The 18,926-nt window shown below is 47.9% G+C and overlaps 1 protein-coding gene across 1 annotated transcript in view; it reads right to left on the bottom strand.

Moving 5' to 3' along the window:
* Positions 1-3,156: 3,156 nt before the first annotated feature.
* Positions 3,157-18,926, bottom strand: part of LOC146866740 (uncharacterized) — a 226,629-nt gene continuing 210,859 nt past the window's right edge. Inside the window, exon 5 of the transcript XR_014965785.1 lies at positions 3,157-3,726. The gene's annotated coding sequence lies outside the window, so the exon portion shown is untranslated. The remainder of the gene's footprint in view (positions 3,727-18,926) is intronic.

Here is an 18,926-nt window from a genome sequence, read left to right as displayed (position 1 = left end):
CCTTGGAGCCCCTGGCGGAGTGGCTGCGGTGGCATCCTTCTATCCGTGGTCTCCGCTGGACCCCCGAGTATGAGGACCGCGTATCTCTATACGCTGATGATATTCTCCTGTACCTGGCTTCCCCACGTAAATCACTGATAGTACTGGTTGATGTATTACATTCATTTGGCCTTAACTCCGGCCTTGTCATCAACTGGGCTAAATCGTGCGTGTATGTTCTCTCTGGGGAGGATCCTATCCTTCCGCGGGGCTGTCCTATCCAGATCGCCCCGCGGGGATTTAGGTACCTGGGTGTCTTCATTACCCTGGACGCGGAGGCCCGATATAGTCAGAACTTGCTTCCCCCCCTCCAGCGCCTGAAGGAGGATGTCGCGCGTTGGAGGCGCTTGCCGCTCTCGCCGCTCGGCCGGGCGGCATTGTTTAAGATGATGTCGCTGCCGCGTTTCCTGTACGCTCTGCAGAACACAATGGACGTCGTCCCGGCGCGCTACTTTCGCGAGGTGGAGAGTTTGCAGCGCCGACTGTTCTGGGAAGGTAGACCGCGTATCGCCCTGGCGAAGCTGACGCTCCCGTGGTATGACGGGGGGATTGCCCTCCCGGATATCAAACGGTATTATTGGGCCTCCCAGCTGGCTGCGATTAATCACGGCCTGTACGGGCCCGCTCTAAACCCGGCCTTTGAAATGGATAAGATGTTTCTGCCGGGTGGTGATTATAACCGAGCGCTTTACTCCAGCTCGCGCGACTCACGTCTGACGGGCCCCACGCGTGTCATGGTACGAGTGTGGCACGCGGCTAATGTGGCGATGGGGTGGAAAGATCGTTTGACCCGGGCGTCGCCACTATACGCATCTGAGCAGTTGGGCTCCCTGTGGACCTCGAAGGGCTTTGAGAAGTGGGACATGATAGGCATCAGCAGGGTGGGTGATCTCTGGACGAGGGGGGGATTCAAAACGTTCGAGATGCTGCAGACAGAATTCCAGTTGCAGGACAGGGAGTACTTTCGGTATATGCAGATCCGTCATGCGCTATGCTCCGTATTCCCGGACGTTGCCTCCATCCCGGAGTATTCCCCTCTGGAGGATAGAGTGCTAGATGGACATGTACCGGACAGCACGATTTCATTAATCTATAAAAAACTTATCAATGACCGCTCGGGACTGCTGACTAACCTTCATGAGGCATGGGTTGCCGATGGATTGGAGCTGGATGACGAGGACTGGGTATCTGCAGTGGCCTCCCCGAAAGAGGTGGCCATACCGGCCCGCCTTCGCTTCGTCCAGCTCAAGATACTCCATAGGGTCTATGTTACGGGGCCAAGGCTACTGCGTATGGGCTATGCTGTGGACGGGTTGTGTAAGCGTGGGTGTGGTTCTTTGGGGACCTTTCTCCATATTTTGTGGGAATGCCCGGAGGTGGAGCGATTCTGGCGTGGTGTGCATGAGGTCCTGCGGGTGGTTACGCGTGTGTCGCTGCTGCCCGAGGCGAGGAGATGCCTTCTGAATGTGTGGGAGCCAACCGACTACTCGGTGCCGCAGACGTGGTGGGTGACTCTGGGATATATGGTGGCCAAACGCGACATTGCTCAACTGTGGGGTTCCCAGAGGTCGCCGACTGTCTCGGCATGGAAGGATAACATGGATTGGTGCATGTTTCGGGAAAAGGTGGTGTATGTTGCGAGAGGTAAGCCTGGGACATGGGTGAAAGTATGGGGCCCCTGGAACGCCTACCGCGGGGGAATCTGTACCCCGCCGTTATTGCCCGATCCGTCACCGGCCCCGTCCCCTTTGCCAGTTTATGTCCCCGGTTCCGGGCACTGAGTCCACCTAGTCCCCGTCCTGACCTTTTCCCCCCCTTGATACTCCTATGGATTGGTAGGGTCCCCCCTCTAGGGGAGCACATGCTGCTGTTTCCGATTGTGGGTTGCCTTGTGGATTCGTTTTTTGTTGTTATTTATATTAAAATGAAACCGTTATGTGGGGTCCGGATGGTGTGGCTACCACCGCTTCTAACTCCTGTGCATTTCCCTTTGCCGCGGCATGCGCTTTATTGTTTGTATCACATGCTCCTCTTGCTTGCTAGCGGCCGGCCTGAAGGTTGTAGGCCCATCTTTGTATATTTTTTGAATTTTGTAATAAACGGTTTAAAAAAAAACACAAAAAAAAAAAAAAAAAAAAACAAAGCAGCGCTTACCTCTACTTTGTCCTTCTCACAAGCTCAGAGAACACCTGCTACCTTTTCAGTGATAAGCGTTATCGGCATACCAATTGGTTTCCTGGTACCTAAGACCAAAATTTCACAGTTAACCCATTTGCTATCATACGTACTTCTCGCACACAGAAAAATGTCTCTAATGGCAACACACGACGATGTCACCGAGTCGAACCCAGACAATGTGACGTGTAACTTCAATTGTCACACGTTTCTCCCGTGTACCTACGGGCAACCACAATTCCGTCTTTTCCGAGAGCAGCACTTACCTCTGCCCTACCACGGAACTGTCACCGACTTCTTACATCCCAGAAGCCGTACAAACCACATAAACTCAATACGACTTCAACATATAGTGTTAATACATACATCAATACCAATCAATAATCGATAAGCTATATACATGCCAAATCAAACCAACACCATAAAACTCATTTTTAGCTACCAAAAATACTGGTAAATATATATATCTACACGCGAATCATCAAACCTAAATAATAAAAACTATCTCTTGCTACCAGAAATACTGGTGCAGTTCAGAACACAAAATCTCTCCCTGCTTCCACAGACGGAATGACTTCTCAGTCACACGCACATACACACATCACACGCTGGTGGGGCCCATAACACCAACATTCGTTCACATCAAACTATCCGTGCCTTACAGGGGGAGAGATAGATATCCCGATTCCGACCTGCAGTTTATTCACTTTGGATAGAGGTAACACATCTATTGACTTACTCTAACAGTCCCTCCATCCGGAGGTCAAATAGATCATTTAGTTAAGATAGGTTTGATGAAATTCACTTTGACTCTCATTTAATTAATAAAACATTGCCAGAAATAATCACCCGACACAGTTCTTCAAATAATGTTTTCCTTTATCTAATTAAATTGCAGGTTAAATCCTAACAATGCCATATTATCTTTTTGTCATATTTACCTATTCTGGCTATTTGTCGTTTTCTAAGTCAGCACCAGTCCTCAGAAAGATCATCAGTTTCTAACGTCCCGTCCTCTGCTGTCACCATGGAGTGTCGCATAGAGTAGCATCGATCAGGGTGCGTCTCAAGCTCTCGAGTGGTGACCGACGTTTTCCCTCTCTATACTACTAATATTTATACCAAATTTACATAAACAGTATAATTTTTTATTATTTCCAGGTCGTTGATTGGCTGAATTCAGTCACGTCTAAATACATTAAGAAACATTCTCCAAAATTCACATACGGATGATGAATAAACTAGGCGCATGGGAAAGGATGTTCCCAGGTCGGGAAAGTATCAGTCTATTGTTCTTAGGTGACTTTTGGTTCCCAGATGGCAACATTTGGTCCATGTTCAGGGACATTGGCATCTCGCCCAGAGTAGTCTTCATGGACCTGGTTCGGAGGTTCAAGGAGAGGGCACGACGTAGTCAGTGCAGGCGTCTTCCTCCATTGCTAATTGCGTGATGTCATGTACTTTAGTAAGCAATCAGTCAGCAGCCATCTTTTAGTAGGCCGAAATAGTTAACTTAAGTAAAAGAAACACAAATCATAATTAATACATAGAAATGAATAAAACAATGTTATTCCCTTGCTAATACCCTTATGTGTATGCATTTATCTAGCCATATGCAACATTTAAAGCCGTTAATGCTGGTTTATTTAAGCGCAAATCACATTAACACTGCTTAAGCTAAACATATAAATTTAATATGCGTACAAACTTAGTTCACTTATTATTTTTAGCCATGCAAATGCATTCCCACGTGTATTCTCTTGGTTAATTAGGTTGGTTAATTCAATCACAACACCCTATTATTCATTAGAATTAGTACTTTATTCGTTTTAATATAAACATATATAAATGGTTTGGGTATACTAAAATCTTTTTATTTTACCCGCTCCATAACTGGGATGTGAGCTACAGGCCAGGTGCTATCTGGTTCAGAAGGCGGTGGACAATAGACCCCTTCTTAAGCATGTAATGGGCTATGACCTGCTCTTGCCAGAGGGGAATGAGAGTGATCCTCTGGCGATAGTTCCGCTCCCCTCCATGGCACTGCCATGGTGGTGGTTGTCATGACCCTGCTTACCCCTGTCCTTGCACATTGTGCGCACTCAGGCTTTTCCAACCTGGAGTGTAAATAGTGTTGGTATTATGGAACTGTCCTGCATGTTGGTAGTTTAACTGTCTCAATGTATCATGTGTACTACTGATCTGAGTAATCCCTGGTGGCAGTGGTTGTTCCATCAATTACATGTTTGGGCACACTGGATATGTCAACTATGATTGATGCCTCACTCCCCTATTCTTCACTCACCTGGTGCAAGCACCTAAAGCCTATAAGCAGGCTGAACATCGAAATAAAAGTGCAGTATAACAAAAAAAGTAGACTATGGCAGCAATATATGTAACTGTACCATTAATTTGCTGTCTCTGAAACCAAACCAGAGTTCTCAGCTGTGCGCCTTTGGGTGGGGGTTTAGCATTTATATACATTAGCAGCATATATAGGGGTGCATTTATGAAGAAGTCACACAGTGCAGTAAGTCACCTTGCTACACTGCACTGCATGGCAGGGAAAGGGAAGGAATGCACCAAATGTAAGGCAATGTGGCACATTCCTGTCCTTTCCCATGCGCTGGCGCCCTTTTGGCTGCCTAATGCCAGCGCAAGCCCCAGTTGGGGAAGGTGCTGTCAGCTCCTGCAAATAAAATGGAAAGTAAGTTTAGACCTTTCCACCGAGTCTCATCCTCTGTGTTAGGGGAGGTGCTGGAATCCTCCACCCCCTTGCTCAGGGAGCCCCGAGAGGGATGTACTCCTTTTTGATGCCTGGGTGCGGCAGAAAACGCATGAATTAGCCACACTGCTGACACACATTCCTAAGAAAGTCAGTCCTTCAGCACCCTGGTTTAATGAGCGCTGAGAATAAGCAAGAGCGCCTGTAAATGTTTAGAAAGGAAATGGAGGACATTTTTTGATTCTGATGACAAATATAAGTATAAATGGACCTTGAAGTCCCATTGTACTAAAGTTTACGAGGCAAAAAAAGCTGTCTGAAAGTCACAACTAGCGACTTTCTTTCACAATTTAATGTGACTATTCAAGAGTCTTTCACTAGAGGGCCTCCAGATGATTTTGAAGCCTGGTTAGTTCCTACTGCAGCTCTTCCATCTGGAATATTCCCTGTCCTCCTTCCATTTCCTAGGTTGCAGCCTAAGGTATCCCTTTATATTATTAAGGGCCTTATGTCAGGTTCTCCTGCCAACCAATTACTGGCCACGGTGGCTACTGTTTTAAATCTTGTGGCTAACCAGATATTTAATTCTGTGTTAGCCGCTGGCCATATGTCCTCTCTGTGGAAACAAGCTAAAATCCTTGCACTGCTTGAGAAGCCATCAGCTGACCCCATGGTGTCAGCAAACTACAGTCCCATTTCACTGATTTCAGCCTTCTCTAAAGTCTTGGAGAAATATGTGAATATGGTTATTTTGGACTATGCTGGAAAGAATAACCTTTTGCACATCAGCCAGTCTGGCTTTAGAGCCAACTATAGCACTGAAACTGCCTTACTGGAGGTCTCGAAACATGTCAAGGAGAAGCTGGATGTGGGAGGGAAAGCCATCCTGATCCATGGGGATCCTATCAGCTGCCTTTGATACTGTTCCCCATGTTAGACTCCTAGACAGGATGCGGGAACTCGGAAGTGGTGGCTCTGCACTAAAATGGCTCTCTTCCTTTCTGGAGGACAGAGGTCAGGAAGTATGGACTCCCCCCTTTGCGGCTGCACTCCCTAGTCTGACGTTGGGTGTTCCACAGGGCTCTATATTGAGCCCCACGCTGTTTAATCTTTATATGTCCCCGCTGGCACCACTGGCCGAAGCATATGATGCTTAAACTATTTCATACGCAGACACTCAGCTCCTTTTTACCTGTGATACGGGAGTGGACTTCGAGGGTGAGAATATTAGGACTTGCCTCATGAAGGTGTTTAAGTGGCTGTAGACAAATCAATTGAAATGTAATCCGGAGAAGTCAGAAATGATCTTTTTTTGCTCCCACCTCCAGACGATTGGCAACAATGGTGGCCTGAAGATATGTCACCTCCTCTCTGCACAACAGATGGGAAAAAGTCTGGGCATCTTGATAGATGATACTCTCTCGATGAAAGCCCAAATCCAGTTGGTAGTTGGCACATGCTTTGGCCTCTTGGGTATGCTGAGGAAATTTTTTCCACTTCTGCCACTTGACTATAGGAAGACTGTGGTTTAGGCACTGGTTACCTCCAGACTGGACTATGTGAATGTCCTGTACCTGGGCCTTCCTGAATGCCTACACAGCCTTTTGCAGGTGGTCCAAAATGCAGCTGCCAGAGCAGTTCTTATGCTTAAACCAAGGACCCACAGATCCCCGCACCTCAAGGCTCTACACTGGCTGCCAGTAAATATGAGGATCAGGTTTAAAGCAAAATGAGGATCAGGTTTAAAGCTCTGGTGCTATTCTTCAAGGCCCTTCATGGGAGTGGCGCGGGTTATCTCAGAAGGAGAGTTACCGATCACACGCCTACAAGAACCTTGAGATCATCGTCTCTGAGCCTAGCTTCCATTCCCAGAATATACCGTGCCCGGTTGGGCGGCATGCTCCTTCAGGTTCCTGGAAGCACAGGCCTGGAATTTGCTTCCTCTGTCTCTGATAACGGTGACTGAGCTAGCCACTTTTAAGAAACTGCTTAAAACCTGGTCATTCTGTCTTTGATTTTTTTAGAAGCATTTGTTAATTTGTGATTCACTGTGATGAGGAGTGTCAGTTTGGGTTGATGGGGAGGCCTGTCTAGCGCCGGGACACTCTAGTTGAGTAGCTGTGCGCCATATAAATGTATTCATTCATGTGTGCTCCAGAGGAAGAAACGAGGACAAATAGAGATATTTCTCCTCGTTACACCTCCCCTGGGAAGGTGTAAGATTTTGGTGCATTGCCAGGTTTAGAAGTTGAAGTAAATATAGGAATGTGTACAAATCACACTTGCATGGGAACACCCAAGCAATGACCTTAGAATGGCTTCCCAGGGCAGAGTAAAGCAACGCAGCGATTTGCGTTGCGTTTCGTTACTCCAGATTTATGAAGCTACTCAGAGCCACACAAAGTGGCTTAGCGTGGCTTCACAGATCTGACTTAAAGGTTTACATCACGCATATATCATGTTGCATGGTGGAAACGCGATGCAAGCCTCTTATAAATATACCCATAGTGTTGATTCAGCTACACCCCTCGACCAGCAAGCAGCAGTTCACACAGCAAGAAGTGGAGGTGTATCAAACAAGAGTTTGTACAGAAAATAAAATCAATGCACACAATAACTACTACAGCCTTAAATTACTTCACAGTGCAAGGACCACTGTATACAAAGCATGCCTTTGTAAAGAAATAAACAGTGCACACATCAAGTACTACAGTAAGCTTTAGTACAGAAATAAAAATGCACAAAGTAAACACTTTATAATACTAAGAATGCTTTTGTAAAATAACAATGGTGCACATTGTAAATATAACAGTATACAAATAAAGCTCTTTTAAAGGAAATACTGGTGCATAATGGAAGCACTTCGATTTGCAAAGCAAGCTTTTTCAAATAAATAACAATCTACAAAGTATTTGTATGTAAATTAAATATGAGCATTACACAGATCAATTTTACGTTGGAGTATTCCAAGCCTAACAGTGATTTGATGTGTATTAGTTATAACAGTGGGTGAGACGCAGATGGGAGCTGTGTGGCTTTGAGTCTGCTGCTCTAGGGTTGTAACCTAGATTGAAGAAAAATGCACATTCTTAATTTTCCGCTAGAGGGTGCTAGGTACTAACAGGCTGGATGTAGCTAGACGAGTGACTCCTAAATCGGACTCTATTCAAACCACCGTGTTAATTAAGGATGTGGTCGATTAACAACAGCAAGTTCTCTCTTGCAGCACTGGATTGACGCATACACCGCAGACACTTTGGACATAAATGTTCCATCACATTCGGTTCAAGCAAAATGCCGTCAACACTGGAGGCAGCCAATGGATGAATTGGTCTGAGCCATTGGCCCATAGTATATGCTGTGGGGAGCAAAAGCAAAATGCGAATGACACTGTAACAGCGCAATTGATGAAGAGAGTTGACTGAAAGTCCATCTATGTACATATGCATGTATGGATTTGTTTTTAAACGAAAGGTCTTATTAACAGGTGTAGCTCCTACTTTGGAGCTGAGGAGCGATGCCCCACTTAAAATCCCCCACAAAAGCCCATGAAAAATAAAATAGTAATTTATTACCATTTTATTTTCCGTCCTGAGCCAAGCGTCGGGACGGGGGACAAGGTCACTGTGTAGTATTGCTGCTATGCCCTAATGGGAGCCAGGTGATAGTAACTGGGCAGACACCGGAATCGTGATACCGTGCTTTTATTGTAAGTAAATACACTCACACAGGGGCGCCGGAGCGGAGCTCCGTACGGATTCGGAATCGGCGCTCTAATGCCGATATCATGGCCGCTCCCGGATGTCCGCTGACGCCACACGCAGTGTGCGCCCGCAGACTAGACCGCTACACCACATCTCCCCCTTTATAATAATTAACAACATAACAACCTCCCAAAACTTGTACAGTCTTACTTGTTGTCCATACTGAACTCCCCGAATCTCCTGGGCAACATGACTCTTCTTCCACACCGTGTCCACTTTCTGCTCTCACCAGTATTCGGGGTGGTGGCGACCCCATCCAGGCAGGGAGTTCCTTCTCCTCCCTTCAATCCTGCATCTGTCCTTTCCTCCTTCTCAGTCCCTACTTGCCCGGTGGACGCCTGTCCTGTCATTTCCTCTCTCCCTCTGTGCCCGCTTCCCGACTGGGGACTGCCTTCACCTTCCTTGGGACTCTCTCGCTCCGTCTGCAGGTCCAGCTGGGCACCGGCTGCTCCGGCCTCATCCGACTCTGCACTTGTCCACCTCCCATCGGTGGGGGAGCATCTCGCCATCCGGTCTTGGGACCATATCTTCCCGTCGCTGAGGAGGGCTGACCTGGAGTATGGTTCCACAACTTGGAACGGGGAAGTGAACTTACTGTCTCCTTTCCTCCTTTGTGTAGGCAGTTTGACTCTCACCCATTCGCCCTTTTCGAGGGTCACTTCTTTGGTGTTGTGCCTCTTGTCGTAATACTCCATGTATACAGTCTGTGCTCTTTCCAGGTTCTTGCGTACTACCGCTGGGGACCAGTGGCTTTGCACCGTGAGTCGTTTCCATGCCACGTTATCCTTCGTGAAGGACTTTCTCCCTCTCAGCACCCGGAACGGACTGTATCCCGTGGAGGTGGGTGTTATCCGGTATGCCCACAGCAACCGTTTCAACTCCTTTTCCCAATTTACGCCTTGGCTGATTGCTGCCTGCACTGACCCCATGATCACCCGGTTGAACCTTTCTGCCGCTCCATTTCCCGCTGGGTGATAGATCGGCGTATGTCGGACCGTGATGCCATTTCTGTTCATGAAGGATTCCCACTTGTTAGATGTGAATTGCGGGCCGTTGTCACTCAGAATCCCTTTGGGGATTCCCTCTCTTATGAAGACGTCTGTCAGAAATTCCAATATTGTTTCAGTGTCCGCGTTGTCCGCCACATGGACCTCCGGCCATTTGGAGTAACGGTCTATTACGACCGTGATGTATTTCTGGACGTCATTCATGTTCTGTATCGGTCCCAGTACGTCAATGGAAACTTATTCCCAGGGATTCTCTGGACATTCATATCGCCCCAAGGGCGGACGCAACACTTTTTGGGTCTTTTCCGCATTGCAGCATTGCTCGCACGCCCTCACCTGGCGTTCCACTATGACATCCATCCCCGGCCACCAGTAGTCTTCCTTAACTCTCCCTTTCGTTTTCACTATCCCCAAGTGGCCTTCATGAGCAATGGATACAATGCGGTGCCTCAATGCGGACGGAGGAATTACTTTGCTGCCACGCAGCAAGAACCACGGGTTGTCCCCTACCGACAGTTCTTCCCGGACTTCCCAAAATTGCTTCATTTCTTCCTCTAGTAATCTCTTTTCTGGCCATCCCTTGGTTACATACACCTTGACTGCTCTTAATTTCTCGTCCTGTTCATACTCCGTCTCCCATTCTTGTCCACTTATGGCTCTTTCAAGATCTCCTGTGAACGCCACCGCGTAGTCCTCCCATCCACCTTCATCCTGGACGTCCGTGACTTCCTTGGATGCTGCTCTGCTTAGGAAGTCGGCCACTTTGTTCTTGTGTCCAGGCAGATACTCCACGTCATATACATAGTCTAGGAGTCTCAGCGTCATCTTGGCGATTCGTGGCGTGGCATGTTCGTGCCCACAGGACATGAGGACTTTCACCAGCGGCTTGTGGTCCGTGCGCAACAAGAATCTACCACCCCACAGGAATTGCCGGAATTTCTCCATTGCCCACACCGCTGCGAGCATTTCCTTCTCGATGACACTAAATTTACTCTCATTGGGAGCTAGCACTCGGGACGCGAAACTTATCGTGTTGGTCGCTCCTTCTGTAGTCCTTTGTGTGAGCACTGCTCCTAATCCACGGTCACTAGCATCCGTGGTCAACACCGTGTGTGCAGTGGGGTCAAATCCAAGAATGGGCACTGCCTCATTGATGTGTCTTTTCATGTCTTCGAATTCCTGTTGTTGCTCTTCCGTCCATCGGAACGTGGATTTGTCTTTAAGAAGTGACCTCATGTGGTGGGTTTTGGAGGCAAAGTGCGTTACAAATTTACTGTAAAATTCTGCCATCCCCAGGAAGGTCCGGACGTCTTCCTTGTTCGTGGGCGTAGGTGCATCCTTTATGGCTGCAACATTGGACGCTTTAGGTTCAATGCCATGCTTACTTATCTCATGCCCTAGGTACGTGACTTTGTCCATGCCGAACTTGCATTTGTCCCATTGGGCTGTGAGACCATTCTGTCTTAACACCGTGAGTACCTCTCCCAACTTCCTGTTGTGATCCGCTTTGGATGTCCCCATTACCAATATGTCGTCTTGGAAGTATTGGATGCCTGATTTCTTGTGGAACAACCTGTACATCAGTCTTTGGAAGACTGCTGCCGCCGAGCCAAGTCCGAACGGCATCCTCAGGAACTTGTAGCACCCAAACGGAGTAATAAATGACGTCAGATGGTTGCATGATCGGTGTAAAGCAATCTGATGGTAGGCAGACGTCAAGTCTATGGTTGAGAACCATTGTGCCCCTTGGGTCTTGGCCGACATTTCGTTGATACGGGGGAGCGGGAACTTGTCCACCACAATGTTCTTGTTAAGCTCCCTGAGATCAACACCCAGCCTCACCTTCCCGTTGGGCTTCTGCGCCACCACCAAGGGCGCCAACCATTCCGCGTTGTCGATTGCTTCTATCACCCCATTGTCCTCCAGTCTCTGCAGCTCTTCCTGTACCGCAGCCCGGGTCCGGAGTGGGATGTTGCGCACTTTGTGGGACACCGGATGGGCTCCCTCTCTCAGCTGGATTCTATGAGTGAACTTTGCCATGCGACCAATGGAGTCCTTGAAGACTTCGGGGAATTCTTCTTTCCAGCGCTGCGCTTCATACTCCGGTCCGTCTTCGGTCATGAGAACTTGTGTGTGTCCACCTGGGTTCAGTTTCATTCCCAAGGCTCCCTGGTCCTTCCAGCCCAATACTGATGGTCCCTTTTCTGCCACGTACAATTTGCCTTCACACGTTCTGCCCCTGAACTCGAAGAGTAACGGGCAATACCCTACCATGGGTATGGGCTCCCCGGTGAACGTCACTGGGTGGATGTCCGTGGGCTTCAGGTGGTGCTTCGTCCTTGGTATGAAATCTTCCTCCCATATTTTCCTCTGTATAATTGTGTAAGGCGATCCCGAGTCCGCTACCATGGTAACTCCCACGCCGCCAATATTCATTTCGCATCTTGGCTACTTTTCCGCTGAACTTTCAATGCCCAGTATTTGTTCTTCCACTATCAAGATCTCGTCTTCCTCCTCTTCGTGCGCCTCATCATCCTCCTTGCGCGTATCGTGCGCCACATACTTCACTTCCTGTCTCTGGGACTTCCTGCGGCACACCTTCTCATAGTGTCCTATCAATCCACAGTATGCGCACTTGGCTCCGAACGCCGGGCAACCCTTGTCGCTGGCGGCATGCGTGCCACTGCCGCATCTGTTGCAGGCATTCTTACCCCACTGCCGTTGACCCTGTGGTCTGGCAGTCCTGGCGTTGTACTTTTTGAAGTTCCGAGTTCCTTGCTGTCCTGCTGGTTGTCTGCTGTCTCCAGCCTTCCGATCTTCCACTTTGCACACCGCTTGCTCAGGTTGACTTTCGTGTTTGGCCGCTTCCGCGCACCTCCTGGTCATTTCTGCCTTCTTTACTAAGGCCACGACTGTCTTCAACGGTTCGTCACCATTCGCCCATAGCTTCTCTTGGATGGAGGAATTCACCGTGTGCATGATGATCTGGTCTCTTATCAGTTCTTCTTGACGGGTTCCGAATTTGCATGTTAGAGCTAATTTCTGTAGGGCAGCCACGTATTCATCGACCGTTTCTCCCTTGTTTTGCTTCCTATGGTCGAAGTTATACCTGTCGATCGCTATGCATACTGCCGGGCGATAGTGGGCGTCCAGATCATCTAGGGCATGTTTGAACACATTGTCGTCCGTTGCTGGTCTCACTGCCTTCCCTAGGTCGTCGTACACTCTCTGTCCCGCCGGGCCCAGATGATAGAGAAGAATTTTCTTCCGCCGTGCGCTCGAGAATTCCGCCTCGCCCTCATCTTCTAGTGCCGAGAGGTAATTTAGGAAGTACCTTTTCCAGTCCTCCCATGGCATCTCTGGTTCCCCGACTTTTGTTAGGAAGGGCACTGGGTTCGTCAGTGAGAACGTCTGCGAGCTCATCTTTCCCCCGTCTCTGGCGCGTCGGCCTCCAGGGGTGGAATGGGTGGGTGTCCTTGCAGTTTGGGCGCGCCCGCCCCTCGCTTCATCATCCTGGCTAGACTCTCCACTCCCCGTGGGGCTTCCCCTGGCCTCCTCCAGGGTGCGGGACGCTTCCCCTTCGCCGGTTTGGATGATTGGCGCACCCTCTCCGCTGCAATCGGCGTGGAAATATCCCCGAACCCCCTTACCAGGATCGGAGTCGGACGCCCTGATCACTGTATCCCCTGCACGCTAAAGGGGGCGCTGCTCCGCTGCTCTGCCGCGCTCCCTGTGTGCCTGCACGTGGGTGTCGTGTCCTGCCGGCCTCCTGCTCTGCACGTGGGCTTGGAATGGAGCACGTGGTACTCCCTCACCGCCTCGTCGCCATTGTAGGATTGCTGCTATGCCCTAACGGGAGCCTGGTGATAGTAACTGGGCAGACACCGGAATCGTGATACCGTGCTTTTATTGTAAGTAAATACACTCACACAGGGGCGCCGGAGCGGAGCTCCGTACTGATTCGGAATCGGCGCTCTAATGCCGATATCATGGCCGCTCCCGGATGTCCGCTGACATCACACGCAGTGTGCGCCCGCAGACTAGACCGCTACACCACACACTGCTGAGTGACAGCAGCAGGGAGGAGGGTGGGCTGTCTATGCACTTATGTTTAAAGTGCTACTGTCTTTTCGGCGGGCCGTCTTGAGATTGGCAGCCACAAATGCGCACTTTAAACATCTCTAGCCCAGCTATCTTAAGACAGCTGGGTTAGAGTCAGTGCAGGCCTCCAGGGTGCTTTGGAGCGCCGAGTGAGGCCACTCTCTCCAATCAGGGCACTGCTGTCACACAGCATGAGAGCAGCGCCTTGATTGGTCAAGGGGATTCCAGGCTCCAGATACCAGTTCCTGTGGAGATCTGAAATGGAGGATGTCGCATTCACCCAGTGAGTTATTTATTTATTTATTTTTGCATGCATGCCCGCTCCCCCCTACCCGTAGATGACTGCCGCTACTGCTTAGTTAATGCCAGATCTAATCAAAAATAACCAACACTATAGGCTATGCCAATGCTTGTTTACATATGTATTTATTTGAAAACTCTTCCTCAATTTTAACATGGTAGTTCTTTAGAACATTTATATGGAGTGGCAACACAGATCTAAGGCGATAAAACAACATTGAGGATGGTGAATGCTTTTCCATTCTAATACTGTACATATTAAATAAATACCTCACTATGCATCAATGTTACCTGTGCCCCCACTATGGGGCATATTTACAAGTATCTTACGCCGCCGCAACATCACTTTTTTGACTCTGCAGCATTTCTTTTTTAGTGCAATATTTACAAAGTGACGCTAGAACCACTAAGCGTCACTTTTCCACTGCTAGCGCCTATTTTTTTCATCACCAGTTCTGTTAGCTGCATTTTCCGAAAATGATATGCAAGGTAGGCGTTCCCTCGGAAAATCAATCGCAAAACTGATGCTGCCATATGTACAAGGATTTTTGGAAATACTGCCACTTTTAAAAAACTTCTGCTAAGTCCCAATAGTGGCAGCTTTGTACCGCTTTGGAAAAGCTGGTCTTATATATGATGCTAGCACACTAGTAGAAATGTAGAGCAGATCCAAAGCTAATTTGGCAAGCTCAACTTCTACTGCTATTGCAGCTTGGAGCACCAAGGAGACCACCATCAAAGAGGCAGTGCAGGAGAAGGGAGCGGACATACCACCAGAGGATAACCCTCATTGATCTCAGGGAGGGGGAGGTCATTGCCCATTACAGGCTCAGGAGGGAGTCCATTGTCCGCCTCCTGCACCACATTGCACCAAGGTTGCAGGCAACATCTCAGCACTGCACCAACATCCCTCTGCAGGCCAAGCTACTGGCTGTACTCCACATGCTGGCGTCTGTAACTTTTCAACCCACCACTGCCAGAGTGGCAGGAGTATCCCTGGTATTCTTCTCCTGGGGCCTCCCCACCATCCTGCATGCCATAAAAAACCTCATGCCTCAGTACCTCTACTTCCCCAAAACAGTGCAGGAACAACAGGACAACAAGCAAGGCTTTTATACCATTGCAGCATTCCCACATGTGTTGGGGCAATGGATTGCACACATGTAAACTTGTGCCCCAGTGACAACATCCCATATCTACCGCAACAGAAAGCACATCTGTTCCATGTACATGCAAGAAGCCGCAGACCATCTGGGCCTTTTCATCAAACTCCTTGCCAAGTACTCGGGCAGTGCACATGACTCTTTCATCTTCCGGCATAACACCATCAATGAGTGTTTCCAGGGTGTGACCTATGGGGATGGCCTACTGGATGATATGTACACCTCAAGCACATGACAGATCACATGGCAGTCAATTACATAGGAATACGTTGAACACATCAGTCTTGAGTTGAATGAGACAGTGAATACGTAGTTGGTGTGGGCCTACATACTTGCACCATACTACATAGCCTATGCGTAAATCAACCTTTCAAGTCAGAGGTGGCGACACTGCCTACGCCACGATGGGCCACAAGTATTAGAGAACTGTGCTGGTGGACTATCACTATTCATGATGCTCTGGTGGAGCGGCTTCCCAAATCACATCAATCTGGCAATGCAAAATCTGTCTGCATGACATTGCTTGGCCTCATTGGTATGCAGTAAAGCAAGTCAGAACAAAGTGCAGCATTCATTCACCCTATGTTAAGGATTTCTACCATGGGCCTTGTGGTGGCCTGTCCCAATGATTAACTCACACATTTACACATAACCTAGGTTCACGGACCCTGGGACAGTGTGTAAATAGTTTGCCTCCCAAGGGGAGGTGAAATGAGGATACAGAATCACATGTCTCTTTGTCATGTCCAATAACTATGTGTCCAGTATTCCGCACACCACATAGGAGGGAATTGCATAAATGGTGTGTTATTGGTCCTGGAATATTTCCCTTAAAGCATGACATTATGTGAGGACACTAAGCTGACACATGTGCACTATGGTGAAAGGGTGGGCCGGTGGTAGCACTAGTCACTATCATGTGATGTTGCGAATGTGGACAAACCGTGGATGTGCCGCATGCCAACTGAAAGGCACAATCCAAAAATTCACTTTGGATGCAGGTCAGCTCAGGCAGTTCACATCCAGTGCTACCCTGTGGAAACAAATGCTACATGAGGCCCTTTGTGTGCATTATGCTTCCAAATACCCTGCTGAAGCAAGGCAATCCCTGTGTCTAGTCTGTATCTCTCATGTAAATCCCATGGTCAGGAGGCATGAAGATGTGTCCCAGACCTGTATAACTGAGATATATGGTTATATATAAACCTCACAGAATCAGCTTTAGCATTGTGACATCATATTACTCATCACATACACACATTACAAACTATATACACAACATTTTTATTTGTGCCGAAATCACTACAGCATTCACCCAAGGTGCCTGACTGTGCAGCAAGGTGCAGCCTCATGCACAAACTACATCTCCCATGACAGCCCAAAATACAGTTGTCAGGGATATAGTGTGACTGTCTAGGAGCAATGCTGCACTGGTTGTGCCTGTAAAGCCACAGAACCCTGGACACTGAATCATGTGGTAGATATAGCCTACACTGTCTACAAGACATGAGGTCCTTCAGTGTAGTTAGTCCACCAGCTGCACTGTACAGTGAAAGATTGACTCATATCTATAGTCCCTTGTTTACTGTCACCATAGTGGACACTACACTGCCATGTGTATACTACCAAGTCCCACATTTATATCCACTCACTATCCTTTCCATGGTGGAGCACATTGAACAATATTGACTTCAATTCTCAAAGCAAAATATGTGTGACTACAGTAACACACATCACCTGCTCCTATTACATGTTGTCAAATCAGACCGGTATCAGTTAAGGAATGGCAATAGTAGCCATTAATAGACAACCTAGATGAATGTGAGATGTGTCTACTCAATGGCAAATAGACTTTCCTTACAGGTGAGAATTCATCACCTGTATGCCATTGGTACTCACGAGAATGACAAATATAAGTGAATCATAGAGGGCAGCACAGCTGTATGTGTTGCTCAGTGTCCGCCCTTTCCAATCCCTACTTGTGTGTGTGTCACACTATGTCATAGCACGTCTATTACTGTAAGCAAGATGTATGAGTAAAACAGGATGCAGAACAGATTGGAAATTAATATTGGGCCATCCCTTGTAATGGTTCTTTATTGATAAAATAGAAAAAATGTATACAGAATTCAATACTACGACAACTGATGTGGAGTTGCAATTAAAGATCAATGCCTCTACATCTGGCTGTACCATTCTTCCAATGACGCAGGACACTATTGCAAGACCTAGCAAGATGCTTGGAAACTGGCTGCCTCTGGACACTCCATCTTTCAGCCACATCCTAATTAGCCTTAAATCTGGCTCTCCCAAGGACCCTCTCCCCATTCCCATTCTTCAAAAATTGGAATTACCACTACTCAATGTCATCATGGAACTGCTTAATGCTTCGCTACGTGAAGCAATAGTACCAGCGGCTTCAAAACATGCCATGGTTCTCCCCCTGCTAAAAAAAGTGAATGCTGATCCGGCAGAACCATCCAACTTCCGCCTGATCTCATTACTCCCAGCATTTTCTAAAATCTTAGAAGAACATATCAATCAACAGCTGACGCAGTTTGTGGACTCCCAAAAAATCCTACACCATCTCAATCAGGATTTAGAGCTGGCTTCTCTACAGAATCCACGCTCTTGGGAGTCACAGAAACTCTTCGCCAACGTCTTGATATGGGAGAAACTGTGGCACTCATACTGCTTGACTTTCGACACTGTGTCACACACTGCCCTTCTACAAGTTTTACATTCTTGGGGCATTGTCGGATCAGCACTCAAGTGGCTTTCGAGCTTTTTGTCTGGCAGGACTTTTCAGGTTCCCCAACCGCAAGCTCTAAGGCCCATGCTTCCCTGTATGGAGTGCCACAGGGATCTATCCTAAGCCCATTACTTTTTAATATCTATGTTAGCTCCCTGGCCACAATAGCTGAAGAAGCTGGACTAACCATATATTCTTATGCGGATGACACCCAGCTTATCTTCTCCTTGTCTACCAAGGAGGCATCCAATGTGTCCTCTCTCCAGGTAGGGCTACAAAAGATAGCTAGCTGGATGCATTCCCACAGGTTGAAATTAAACGGGGGAAAAACTGAAGTTCTAATCCTCGGCGGGAATCAAGCTCTCTAGGGTCCCCAACATTGGCCGCCTCAAATGGGTGATCTCCCCCAACCGTCACAATCGGTCCGTAATCTAGGCATAATCATAGATGACAAACTATCTATGAGGCAGCAAGCGGTTAAGGTAGCCTCAACCTGTTTTACAATTTTAAGATGGTTCAAAAAAATACTTTGGATGCTGCCAAATTCTACGCAAAAAACTGTTATCCAGGCCTTGATAGTGTCCGGACTGGACTATTGTAGCGTCCTGTATTTAGGAGCCAATAAGGAGGTGATTCGGAAGCTGCAAGTAGTCTAAAATTCTTAGGCCACACTACTGTGCCAGTTACCTAGAAAGGCCTCTACCTCAGGTTCCCTCCATGACCTTCATTAGGTTAGGATGGAAAATCGCACTAAATTTAAAGCCCTATGCTATATGCATAAGATTAAATCGGGTGCATCGCCACAGTATCTCAGTGCCTTGATTCACCCTTACCTTCCTTTGCATCTTCTTCGATCCTATAATCAGGCAAAGTTTCAAGTCCCCAGGATCAAACGAGTAC

Source organism: Triturus cristatus, chromosome 1_2 (assembly GCF_964204655.1).
Source record: "Triturus cristatus chromosome 1_2, aTriCri1.1, whole genome shotgun sequence".
Taxonomy (NCBI): domain Eukaryota; kingdom Metazoa; phylum Chordata; class Amphibia; order Caudata; family Salamandridae; genus Triturus; species Triturus cristatus.
The sequence above is the reverse complement of the archived record's forward strand: the minus strand, read 5'-3'. Positions and strand labels throughout refer to the sequence as shown.